Source organism: Chiloscyllium plagiosum, unplaced genomic scaffold (genome assembly GCF_037043375.1).
Source record: "Chiloscyllium plagiosum isolate Xiang-an unplaced genomic scaffold, Cpla_swu_hap1 HiC_scaffold_11, whole genome shotgun sequence".
NCBI classification, from domain to species: Eukaryota; Metazoa; Chordata; class Chondrichthyes; order Orectolobiformes; family Hemiscylliidae; genus Chiloscyllium; species Chiloscyllium plagiosum.
In genome coordinates this window covers 55,046,842-55,059,253 of record NW_028270149.1, presented here as the reverse complement: position 1 = coordinate 55,059,253, position 12,412 = coordinate 55,046,842, and the positions used below count along the sequence as shown (strand labels likewise).

Genomic DNA, 12,412 nt, shown 5'->3' with positions numbered 1-12,412 from the left:
TTCTTTACCCATGCAAATATTCTCCTCAAATGAGTGCTTAATATGTTAACCTTTTGTGTGACATCTTATTGAAAGCCTTTCAGAATATATAACAAATATATAACATCTACTAGTTCCCCTTTATCCACCCTTCCAGTTGCAAAGTCAAAATTTGTTAGAAATTCATCAAAATAGGATTTCCCTTTTCGTAAAAACCAAGCTGACTTGTTCTAATCATATTATGCTTTTCTAAATGTAGTCTTAAGACTTCCTTACACCAATGAATGATGTCAGACTAACTGGCCTTTAGTTCTGTTTTCTCTCCTTTCCTTTTCTTAGTTAGCACTATTAAATTTGCAAACTTCTAAACTGCTGGGACTGTTTTATAAATAGTATAACTAGTTAAGCTATAAATGAACACAGTATTATATTTGCTCAGTACTGATTTAAATTACAGCCTGTATTTAGAGAGGAAATGTAAAAACTCATCAACAGTTTAAGTGTTCAACTAATTGATGCTGAAAAACACTCGCCAATGAATAGGGCTTGTTTTTAAAAAAAAAAGTCTGAAAAGCGTATCTACCCTGTGAAATCTCGTGCAATTCTAATAAATGCATACATGTGAATTTCAATATTAATTTTCAAAGAAGGCTTCTTCAGGGCACTTTTAAATTGTGAACCATTTCTTTTTAGCTTGTCATCATGCCCTCCCCTTCCTGTCCCACTTACTGTCCTATCGAGTCTGGCAGGAGACACCATTTGTTCTGGCATTCTCGCATTCTGGATCACTTAATGTAAGCTACTAGCATCTTTTCTTTCATCAGCACCCTGTACCCACTACCCCCACCACCACACCCCCGAACTATAGCGTAAATGCTATCCCTCCATACTTCACTTCAGCTCTGATAAAGAGTCACCCAGACTTGAAACGTTAGCTTGCTCTCTCTCACTCCATGGACGCTGCGTGACCTACTGTGATCTTCAGCATTTGTTGTTTTCAGTTAACTTTTAAAGTGCTGTTTAGCCACATTAAACCAGCTGGGTTACTTTTCAGTGATATGATATTTTATTAGTATTTTTTGTTTTTTTATTTTTCACTGTTCACTGTTATAGTGTGATAGGTTGATGCTTGAGAATGAATTGAGTTAAAATCTGGTTGTTTTTGTCTTTAGCTTAGATGAAGTTTCTCAAAGGAGCTGGTGAACTTCTTGCTAATGTGAATTGTTGTGAAGAGGAATTCATCACAGCAAAGGGTGGCCAATGTATCCCATGGAAGATGTGTGAATTTCCAACATTTTGCATGGTGGAACTGTCCACTCCTTGGCTGATATCAACCCTGTATTTTAAAAAAAGTTACTTTTAAATATAGTTCCATTTGAATTATAGCACCATCTCTTTTATCCTAATTCTTCATAAAAACTTGGGTGGTTTGATAAGAACAGGCTTTTCTTTTCTTCCTAGTATCGAGGTGGGAATTTGGAGACATTTCAGGTTCTGTGTTATCGATAATAGGTGTAGGAGTAGGCTATTCTGCCCTTCGAGCCTGCACCACCATTCATTATGATCATGGCTGATCATCCTCAATCAGTATCCTGTTCCTTCCTTACCTCCATAACCCTTGATTCCACTATCCTTGAGAGCTCTATCCAACTCTCTCTCAAACGAATCCAGAGACTGGGCCTCCACTGCCTTCTGGGGCAGAGCATTCCACACATGCACCACTCTCTGGTGAAGAAGTTTCTCCTCATCTCTGTCCTAAATGGCCTACCCCTTATTTTTAAGCTGTGTCCTCTGGTTCGGCACTCACCCATCAGCGGAAACGTGTTTCCTGCCTCCAGAGTGTCCAATCCTTTAATATTTACAGGAGGAAAGATGACCTTTTTCAGAATAAATTGATCTGTGCCACTTATTCCAGGGTTATTGCTAAACCTCACCCATCTCCACAACTGACTTGGCCTATTCTCTAGATCATACCAATATGTTGCACATGACCTGAGTCTTGTTTATATTTTCAGTTGACAATTGTGTAAGATAAAGAATGATGTGAAGTTGCCCTCGTTTCCATTTCTTCCTTTCTTTCTTGTCAGAAATTGTTTCAATTTTGATTCCTGTAAAGCATCATGGTGGACCCCTTCACTTTAACTGTTAATTCAAAAGAAAGTACTCAGCAATCCCAATAACTAATGGGTAAATAGGCACAAGAAATAGGACTGCCAATCTTGCAAGGTTACTCTGAAATGTGAAGAAAAATCTGGCGAGTGCACAAGATATCCAGGGAAAAGGTTGGGTATGAAAGAAAAAAAATCTCAAAACATTTGTGTTTTTAAAATACTGGAGATAGAGCTCGGGGGGGAGGATTCATGACTGGAGGCAGCATGCCATGTGATGGAACCTCCAGTAACACAATCCGATCAAATTTGGCAAACCAAATGCGATATGGTACTGAGGCACGGTGAAAAGAAACATTGCAGTATGTTAACCGTTACAACTATGAGGCTAAATCATCTCAGCCTGGGCAGTGGTAAAAGACTCCTTGAACTACAGAGAGGAAAGATAGGATTGCTGCTGTTGGTTAATTTGTGCAGGATAGTGAATTTGTTTTAGAGTTTGGTTGACAATAGATTCCAGCTTGTCAGTTACATTGTTGCACTTGACTATTCATCAACTAGACCAGGTTGCAAATAACTGATCTTTGCTGATGCAACAAAAGAACATCACCAAAAATCAGACAAGAGGAAGAGAGACCGAAATATTACCTTACCCATGTTTCTTTTTTCAAATGAGAAGATAAATCAAATGAAACTACATATCAGTGGTTCTTCTCCTTGATTTATAGTTAGCGATGAAACTTTGAGTTCAGACTTTTCTGCCAGAACTGATTTTAAAAGCTGCAGATTGTAATGTTAGTATGTGGATTTGTCAAGCATCCTGTCCCCTCCTTGAGATGTTCCAAAGTACTTTAGAGGCAGTGAATTGCTTTTGGATTGCTGCCCCTGTTATATAGGCTGGTAGAAAATAAACTTTACACACAAGGCTCCGCAAACTGAAAAGCGGAGCAATGACTAGTATAATCTCTTTTGGTGATAATAATTGAGGGATAAAAGTTGGTCAGAGCACACCAAACTGTTTAGTATTCTTCAATCGCCCATGTGGCAGACTTCAGTAGAAATGAACAGTGGACTTTGAAATAAAATTTGGCAATGTCACCTTCACAGAGGTGAATGCCTCAAATCCGAGATTCAAACTGACTTGAACTGCGATAGTCAACTGAACAGCCTTTTTGAAAAATAGGAAGTAAGCACGTGTTCATTAGAATTAGAGTCTCTTAGATGTGGAAACAAATCCACACCAACCCTCCGAAAGTATCCCACCCAGACCCATTGACCCATCTTATTACTTACCTTTCCCCTGACTAATGCACCTAACCTACACATCCCTGAACACTATTGATAATTTAGCTTGGCTAATTCATCTAACCTCTGCATACCTTTGGACTGTAGGAGGAAACTGGAGCACCTGGAGGAAACCCACGCATATACTGGGAGAATGTGCAAACTCCTATACAGACAGTCTGCCTGATGCTGGAATTGAACCTGGATCTCTGGCGCTGTGAGGCAGCAGTGCTAACCACTGAGTCACCGTGGTTCTCCGATGCCTTCCCCCCTTTTAGATCACCTCTCCATGACCTGTTGTTGACCTCCACTGGCTACATCCATCTCTTTGTCCCTTACATTGTGACTGTTTGGCCTTCTGCATCGTGCAACCGTAAACCACCTGGGTGAAAAGAATATAAAAGCGTGTGCTGGGGAAACCTCTGAATAGTCCTCCAGGTTCAAGAGGCTGTCCATTGTCTTTAATGCCCACCCTTGAGTCACTAATTGGACAATTTGCCAAAAATCTTAGTTGAATGACTGTCTGTTTGTTCCTATACTGTGTATGCTTCTGACTACATCTGGCAACTAGGTCCCAGTGCCTGAGAGTAAAATCTCACCCTAGGTGTGTGAAGTTACCAATGCTGCAAGAATGGAAAAGGATTATGAGAATGACAAAAATCTTGCAAATTGAAGTGTATTGGTAAACTCTTTTGCTTTTCAGTACTCTTATTTTTGTTAAAGTTTCATAGTATAATAGAATGATACATTCATAAATTTCTGAAAAGCGCCATAAGATTAATGATGCCCTGCTCCAATATTTCTTTTTATCTGCCAGTTTTTTTAGTCACTGAAACGTCTGTGTCCAGTATGTTAAGAATTTAACATACATATACTTCACAATAACATGCTTAAGTTAGTCACTGAAGTATATCTTCTGCTTTTTTTTGATGCTTTCATTAAGTTTTTGAATGTTTAATCTTAATTTTTTTTTCTAAAGTTTACCATTCAAATTTAAATTGCATAGCCTGACCATCACACACTGTTCAGTAAGCTTATGGAGCAATTGCAGTTTCTGCACAAAGGTTTTTCAGAACAGTTCGATGAAACCTTGAAAGCTGTATTCTAAAATCAAAAATAATACTAAAGTTGTCCTTGAGTGAATGAAAGTGACGTTGCTGATTACTCACCAGTTACAGTAGTCACAGTTTTGTGCTGTTTAAACTTACATTTGAGACTAATGTTTCTCCTTACAAACATCATCTGCAAGTGTGAGCGTGGCTCAGTAGATTTCCAATTTATCCAAACCCAGAATTGGAACCTCTGCTCTGATCTTACTGATGGGGCCATTGACATGCCCCTGTTCCTGATTGTCATTGATAATCTGCCTGAGGTACGCTCAGGCACTTTTGGAGCAAACAAAAATCTTAACAAAAAAACTTGATCCTCTTTTGGTTCTTGCAGACCAAGTTAATTGATTTCCTTAACCCTGTGAAAATGAGAGGTTTTTCTGAATGCTTATTATTTGGCCAACAAGAATTTTGTTGACCTGTCCAGGGTGCATAACAATGGTTCAAAAGTCCTTTGGCTTTAGAATGCTTGGGAGGTTCTGTGGTCATTTAAAGCGCAAAATGTATGGAAGAATTTATTTTCCTTTTATAATGGATAGAGGTTTTTAGGGAAATGGAGGTCTTGCCCCACATGCTGTCTGTGATGAGAAAAGGTGGGTGACATGGAATATCTGCCCAGAACCACTTTCTAAAATTTGAAAGGGATACAATCAAAATTCCAGGTTGCTGTCTGCTTCCCATTTTCCCAACAGTTTCTTCAAAAGATAGCAGCAATACTTGGATGTTTGTTATGAATTTTATTCTTTATGAATGCAGGATCTGTAGCAGGGCGTGTAGAAGCACACTACAAAATGATCAGCTGTGTGTTTCAGTTTCCACCCTTTTCTTTTTGTAGGTGAAAATTGTAACTGGGTTTGGCAGGGTCAACTGGATGTGATTTTGGAACAGGGTGTGGGCTCTTCCTCTCTGTGAGGTCATATTCCAACACAGCCCCACCTGAGATCATTTTAATGCTGCACAGATTAGGGACGGAATCTGGAATTTTCCTCATTTATTTTGCATTGCACTACATGTGCACTTGCTTTGCTAGCTTTTGAGGGCCCCTGTATCAACCAGCCTGTTTAATTGTTAGAACATAATATCACAGCAGATATCTTGCTGAGTTTTCACCTGCCTAAAATCATGAGGTAAGCCGATAAAATATTCTATTTTCTTGTTTTTATTTAATGTGTACTTTGTAAAGGGTGGAGGTGATATTTTAATGAGATACGTACTGATGTGTCTGTTTTGTAATAATTGCTCAAAGCTTTTCAGTGGTGCAGGCTGAGCTCGTCTCACGTGGGATCCATATCCATTTAAATAGGGTGGTGTTACAGGGAGAGGTTCCACAAATTATATCTGGTTTCTATAGTGATGAAAGGACTTTCACACCCTCATTTTCTGCAGAAGCACAGCACAGTTTAAGGGCAGGAAATGTGCCACAGTGGATATCTCCCCACAGGATTTTTTTACCAACGAAAACAGAAGGAGTGGTATTACTTTAGAACTAGCAGCAAAGATGCTGTTGCTCAGGATCTAAACTTAAATCTTACACTTAAGATTTATAATTTTCATATACCAAAGCTGAGAAACAACATCATATGAACTACATGTAAGAATAAAGGCATTCTGCATATTGCCTCTAAATAGCTACAGTAAAATGGAAGTCAGAAGTCAGGTAAAGGTTTGGTCAAACTAAATCTTGTGTACTGCATTTATTTTGGATGCCAACTAACAAACAGATTTTCAAGTCTGGAGGGACAGTAAACAGGAATCATGAGACTGAATTGCATTAGTTTTGAGAATGACTGCAGAGGTTAGAAATGATGTGACAGGGTATATTGAAATGCCAGTTGGCATTTTTTTTTGTAGGTGTGTTTAGGTCAGGAAGGAAGTGATTCATCTTGTCATGTTGTTACTTGTTGCTATTGTTTTATGTTGTGTCATGTCTCATAGTCAGTTTGTCACTATGCCTTTAAGAGATTCCTTCATGATATCAACACTGCATCGTAGCACGTGACCTGAGGCTTTGAAGATCTTAATCCATCTCATCCTCAATGACTTGAATCATGGCACTCTACTGGAAGAATGCTCTTCTTTAATGTAATACAGATTGTTGTGTTATAATGCACATTTTGTCAATGCAAATTTGCTGTAACACGATTAACGAATTGGGGCTGCTGTTTCTTCAGCGCAAACTTTTAAAATGTGTGTTGGCTGTAACACTATTACATTGCCAGCATTTCAAGCACTGTTTCTAAAGCTCAATTCTTTTTATAACACGGGGTTGCACAAGAACAGAACTATTGTGTTATAGAAGAACTGACTATAGTTTAAGAGTCAAGAATGTATGTGCTGGAGGAAGTAATGTTTGTATATAATGGTTGCAATGAATGTCTGTTGTATTCTTCAATGCCATGATAACCACTCTCATTTCCATATTTTACAGAAGATTACAAGCATTACTGCACCTGGTAAAATACCCTGTTGGATGCAAACCCTCACCATTTTACATAATTGTCTTGTTCCATAGTTGCATAATGTCAGTGAATTGAAAAGATTGTGCTATGTTTGCTTGTAACGACAGACTTTCTGTGGCTGTCTTATGCTAAAGGAAAAATGGCAGCAACAGACGCTACATGCAGTTAATGTTCTTTGTGGTACTGAAGCATAATGATTGATCACTTTAAAGTTCTTTGAGATAAAAGCAGTTTAATAAAGAAAAGTCTTCTGCCCATCATTTAAGTAATTGACAAGGAATGGATTGCAGATGGATTGCTAAACTGAATTCAAAGCAGAGATTGGGCATTGAGAGTAGCACTGTCAGATAATTGGAAGTCATGTGTCACAGGATCAATGCCTGGTGCCACTGGTGAACATAACTCCCATTCTCAGGTGATGGGGTGGGAGCAGGAGAATGGTATTGAGATAGAGGATCAGCCATGATCGTCTTAAATGTCTGCGTATGTTTGATGGGCTGGATTGGCTATCCGTATTTCTGTTTTGGGATCCTTTTTTGAAGAGTTTTAACTTTGGAATCAAAAACAAAATTTCTAAATTTGTAGATGACACTAAATGAGTGTATTGGGGCAGACATTCAATACTGAGGAGGACTAAACTCATTACAGAAGGACATTTAATAATCTTACTGAGATAGCAAGTAATAAGCAAATAAAGTTCAGCACCAATAAATGAGGTGGTACATTTTGGTGGGAAAACGGAGGAAGTAATCTATTACTTAAAAGATGCAAATCTAGGAGAAGAGGAATAAAGGATCTCCGAATATAAGACTACCAATCACTGAAAAATGCACCACAGGTTGTCAAGACCATAAAAATGCAAATCGGCTATTAGACTTCATTTAAAGAGTGAGAATTGAATAGCAAAGAAACTATGCTAAACCTGGATTGAATTAGATCACGCGCAGAGTATCGTGTGCAATTCGAGCTGTCATGTTACTGAAAAAAAATGTAGAAGTGAAGAAGGTTCAGAGGAGATTTACATGAATGATACAAGAATTCTGTGAGCACAAACATCAAAAAAAATAACAGGTTGGGTCTAGTTTCTCTTGCAAAAGGAAAACTGAGGTGTCACGTAATAGAGGTCTTTAAAATTGTAGAAGGTTTGGATAGACTGGAGAAAGTGAATGGAGATGAAAAGTAGGTGATTTCACTAACATATGAGAGTCATAACATTACTCTTACTCCTAGGGTTAAACATCTTCTTCCTCCAGGAATTTCACAGAACATCTGTGGTTAACATTGACATATTTTCTGTAAGTTCTATCTTATCTCAACCAAAAAGCTTTTCTGTAAAGTGAAGAATTTCCACTTGATTTAGACATTACTACTTTCTCCCCTCTTTTTGAAGGCTAGGGTATAATTGATAACACTTCTCCAGTAATTGGCTCAAGGTCGTCTGTGGGTGGCACGGTGGCATAGTGGTTAGCACTGCTGCCTCACAGCGCCAGAGACCCGGGTTCAATTCCCGCCTCAGGCGACTCTTTGTGTGGAGTTTGCACATTTTCCCTGCATCTACGTGGGTTTCCTTCAGTTGCTCCGGTTTCCTCCCACAATCCAAAAATGTGCAGGTTAAGTGAATTGGCCATGCTAAATTGCATGTAGTGTTAGGTGAAGGGGTAAATGTAGGGGAATGGGTCTGGGTGGGTTGCGCTTTGGCAGATCGGTGTGGACTTGTTGGGCCGAAGGGCCTGCTTCCACACTGTAAGTAATCTAATCTAATCTAATCTAATCATGTGAACCAAGAATACCAAATTATACAAAACAGTGAAAACTTTTTATGTGTTATTCTATTTACTGAAGGATCAATTTGGTGAATGCCTCTCTAAAATGGAGAAAGGCCAATTTTGATGGTATTAGGGAAGAACTTTCAAAATCTGACTGGGAGCAGATATTCACGGTAAAGGGATGACTGGAAAATGGGAAGCCTTCAGAAATGAAATAAAGAGAGTCCAGAGACAGTATATTCCTGTTAGGATGAAAGGAAAGGCTGCTAGGTATAGACAATGCTGGATGACTAAAGAAATTGAGGGTTTAGTTAAGAAAAAGAAGGAAGCATATGTCAGGTATTCCCAGGATAGATTGAGTGAATCCTTAGAGTATAAAGGTAGTAGGACTACACTTAAGAGGGAAGTCAGGACGGCAAAAAGGGGAAATGACATAGCTTTGGCAAATAGAGTTAAGGAGAATCCAAAGGGTTTTTATAAATACATTAAGGACAAAAGGGTAACTAGGGAGAGAATAGGGCCCCTCAAAGATCAGCAAGGTGGCCTTTGTGTGGAGCTGCAGGAGATGGGGGAGATACTAAACAAGTATTTTACATTAGTGTTTACTTGGAAAAGGACATGTAAGGTGTACTGTGTAAGGAAATAGATTGTGACATCTTGAAAAATGTCCATATTACACAGGAGGAAGTGCTCCATGTCTTGAAATGCATAAAAGTGGGTTAATCTCCAGGACCTGATCAGGTGTACCCTAGGACTCTGTGGGAAGGTAGGAAAGTGATTGCTGGGACTCTTGCTGAGATATTTGTATTATCAATAGTCACAGGTGAGGTGTTGGAAAATTCAAGGTTGGCTAACATGGTGCCACTATTTAAGAAAGATGGTAAGGACAAGTCAGTGAACTATAGACCAGTGAGCCTGACATCGGTGGTGGGCACGTTGTTGGAGGGAATCCTGAGGGACAGGATGTACATGTATTTGGAAAGGCAAGGACCAATTCGGGATAGTCAACATGGCTTTATGTGTGGGACATCATGTCTCACAAACTTGATTGAGTTTTTTGAAGAAGTAACAAAGAGGATTGATGAGGGCAGAGCGGTGGCGTGATCTATATGAAGGCATTCGACAAAATTCCCCATGGGAGACTGGTTAGCAAGGTTAGATCTCCTGGAATACAGGGAGAACTAGCCATTTGGATACAGAACTGGCTTGAAGGTAGAAGATAGAGGATGGTGGTAGATGGTTGCTTTTCAGACTGGAGACCTGTGACCAGTGGGATGCCACAATGATCAGTGCTGGGTCCACTACTTTTCATCATTTATGTAAATGATTTGGATGTGAGCACAAGAGATAGTTAGTAAGTTTGCAGATTACACCAAAATTGGAGGTGTTGTGGACAGTAAAGAAGGTTACCTCGGCTTACAATGGGATCTTGACCAGATGGGCCAATGGGCTGAGAAGTGGCAGAGTTTAATTTAGATAAATGCGAGGCGCTGCATTTTGCGAAAGCAAGTTTTAGCAGGACTTATACACTTTATGGTAAGGTCTGAGGGAGTGTTGCTGAACAAAGAGACCTTGGAGTGCAGGTTCATAGTTCCTAAAAGTGGAGTTGCAGGTAGATAATATAGTGAAGAAGGCATTTGGTATGCTTTCCTTTATTGGTCAGAGTGTTCACTACAGGAGTTGGGAGGTCATCGGAAGGATGTTGTGAAACTTGAAAGGGTTCAGAAATGATTTACAAGGATGTTGCCGGGGTTGGAGGATTTGAGCTATAGGGAGAGGTTGAATAGGCTAGGGCTGTTTTCCCTGGAGCGTCGGAGGCTGAGGGGTGACCTTTTAGAGGTTTATAAAGTCATGAGGGTCATGGATAGGATAAATAGACAAAGTCTTTTCCCTGAGGTGGAGGGTCCAGCACTAGAGGGCATAGGTTTAGGGTGAGAGGGGAAAGATATGAAAGAGACCTAATGGGCAACTTTTCCATGCAGTGGGTGGTGTGTGTAAGACATGGGCTGCCAGAGGAAGTGGTTGGGGCTAGTACAATTGCAACACTTAAGAGGCATCTGGATGGGTGTTTGGAAGGATATGGGCCGGGTGCTGGCAGGTGGGATTGGCTTGGGATGTTTGGTCGGCATGGATGAGTTGGACTGCAGGGTCAATTTTTGTGCTGTACGTCTCTATGACTCTATTAGCATTGTATTTTTCTTAATTCCTCTATGTCTTCCAAAATTGTATTTTTGGATGTCTTTCTATTTTCATAAATACTGCATTTTGCTGGTAAAATTATGTTGTAAATGTACTGGTTGTAGTTGATCTACTTTACATGGTGCAGAAAGTACGTGTTAATTTTTCACTATCGTGGTGAGCTCAAATGCTTATTCAGCTGTACTGCGGATAACTGCGAGAATGTTACTTAAGTTTGTGTTACGGGGAGGACTGTATATGAGGGCTGAGAACTGGGAGTAGGTCTGACCCATTAAGTCTCTATTGGTACTGTGCATAGGTTGTATTAAAGGGTTTAGCTGAGTCGAGGACAGTGATCAAACCAATGCAAATATGTTAAAAAGGCTGCACAACAAATTGCACCTCATGTCTATCAAATTATCCCACTGAACACACTTCGAACACTATAGGATTTGGACAAGATTGAAGTTGGGGGTTATATCTAGACATTAGAAGTTACATCAGAACTGAATTTGACCCACATTAAAATGAAAGCCTCATTAAGGAAGAGAAAGAAAACCGAAAAGGCTGGAAATACTCAATGAACAGGCAGGGTCATCTAAGAGAGAAACAGTAATTAAAGATGGTTCCTTAAATAGTTTGATTGAAATACTATTTCTTCATTAGTTAGGCATCCACTATTGAAAGAAACATTTTCTTCCGAACTGAATTTGTAAATGTGTTTAATATATGATTCTGTTGTCGCAAAATGTAGTCACGCCTTCTGTGCTTTATTTGGTCTCATCTTTTGTGTGCTTAATTTAACTGTGTGGAATGCTGTGTTGGCATTTTAGATGCTGCAGCTTTTTTTTCACAATGTCACTTGCATTGGCTTAATTATTTGTAACTAGCCTGTACAGACATTGTTCCCAACTCCATGGCAGATGGGAGTTGAAGCCAGACTTCTGGCTCAGTGGCAGGGACGATATCACTACTCCACGAACACTTAAAAATTTATTTTTACTCAATTGCATTTCTGAATGACATTGATGGGGACAGGTAATCGCAGTTGTTTAAAATCACCTAAACCTAAAATGCATCTCCATACTTCTGACTGGAGGTTTTCTAGCTTTTACTCATAGCTATTGCAAGTTTGGTCAGAGAAAAGTCTTTAAATGATGAAGCTTTGTAAGATGGCACAATTTTGAAAGTAATGCCTATAGACAGCGAAGCACTTCTCACAGTTGTTTTCATTCAAAACAGCATTGAACTTCCTCCTTCTAGCTATGTACACCAAAAGTTATGAATACTCTGTTCACACTCGAAGCTCCCAGCATGTTGGCAGTTCTTTGCTGTTAAGAGCATTTTGAAAGAAAATGGACCACAATTTTTTTTAATCTGAATACAGATCAAAACTGCCATTGAAGGAGGTCTTGGAGAAAGTTGTTCAAAAGCAAAGTACAACACATGCTGGAAACCTGAAGTAAAAATAGGAAGTATTGGTATTATATTTGTGGAGAGGAACAATTACCATTTCAGAATTGATGGTA

General features: G+C 39.3%; 1 protein-coding gene across 8 annotated transcripts in view; it reads left to right on the top strand.

Moving 5' to 3' along the window:
• The window catches only part of LOC122557205 (Krueppel-like factor 8), a 188,897-nt gene that overhangs the window by 92,890 nt on the left and 83,595 nt on the right, over positions 1-12,412 (top strand). The window contains exon 1 of one of the 8 annotated variants that reach the window (XM_087992073.1): positions 5,453-5,607. The exons of the other annotated variants lie outside the window; for them this stretch is intronic. The gene's annotated coding sequence lies outside the window, so the exon portion shown is untranslated. Of the gene's footprint in view, positions 1-5,452; positions 5,608-12,412 lie in introns of those variants that run through there. 8 annotated transcript variants of the gene reach the window in all.